This window comes from Coffea eugenioides, chromosome 2, assembly GCF_003713205.1.
Source record: "Coffea eugenioides isolate CCC68of chromosome 2, Ceug_1.0, whole genome shotgun sequence".
NCBI classification, from domain to species: domain Eukaryota; kingdom Viridiplantae; phylum Streptophyta; class Magnoliopsida; order Gentianales; family Rubiaceae; genus Coffea; species Coffea eugenioides.
The window spans coordinates 4,903,889-4,905,225 of NC_040036.1; positions in this window are offsets into that span (position 1 = coordinate 4,903,889).

A 1,337-nucleotide genomic window follows, 5' to 3' on the forward strand; every position below is an offset into this window, starting at 1 on the left:
TTCAAATACAAAAATAATATAAAATTGATACTAGGAGAAAGAAAATAATTTGATTCCATAACTACCCTCAAATTTTGTAGTAGGTAGTTAATTTACCATGAATAATATATATCTATTTTAACTTTATCAAATGCAAGAGGGTGTAAATGAATTTGCTTACAAAAGCAAGTCTTCAATTTCAAGATTGTATAACTATTATCACATTTATAAAATGTAAACAAAAGATCAACTTTTTAATTGTACAACAAGTTTAGTAATTCAAAATCTCATATACATATTTTACATGTAATCTTATGCTATTTCATATATTATAACACATCAGTTGCATACTCTGTTACAAGAGAAACAAAACATGTAAACCCTGCTACAGCCAACATTTCAGATTAAAAAATATCATTTGTTGAATAATCACATGCAAGAAAAAAATTGTCAAAGGTTTTTCGATTTAATAACATACAACCAACAATCTTTACCTATATTTCATACAACAACAACACCTATTTTTTATGACAATAAAAGTAACAATTAGGATAAAAAGAGAAAAAAGACTATAATTGAATATCAATCATCAAATGGAATAGATCATATAGAACATAATACAAACTATATAATGCCATATTTTTCATTTTTTTTGTTTAATCCAAGTTATCTTTCTTCATTCTATTAAGCATGATCATTAATAATTACCTTAACATCTGCAATCAAATAATAAAAATTTTCAAATTTTAAGAGTAAAAAAATCTTAGATGTTGATTTTGAGATTTTTACAATCACCAAAATTTTGAGGACAAATTTTCTCTTCAAGTCTCCTTAATCCTTATATATGCCTAAAGAATCTCCATGTTTCTTATTCCACAAAAGTCACTAAAGTCTGAATCATTGCTCCTACTCTCGCACATCAATTATTAATTACGGAAAGGTACATATATTTGGCTCCCCTTTTATAATGGCATATTAGAAATTTACAAAAAAAATTTATAAATTGTTATTATTTTTGTTAAACTAGTTAATAACAATTTAACTAATCATGTGAAATAACTGCGAAATATCTCTTAAGTTGTGTGGGTAATTGAGTTATTTCACGATGATTGATGTAACAATTGAACCCCGATGACATGACGTTGGAGGTTTTTGATATTTTAGAAACTTCAAGAAAGGGCAGTGAGCCTATCAGAAACTTTAGGGGAGGTTCGAAAATTATCCCTTTTCTAAAATCACTGTAAACTTGCCACCATACCAAGTCAATCGAGCAAAATTTTATTTATAGCTCAGTCTTCTTTTCAAGTGATTTTAACAATATTTGTGGCTTCAAAATCCTTTTGATGCCCAAAGGCTTT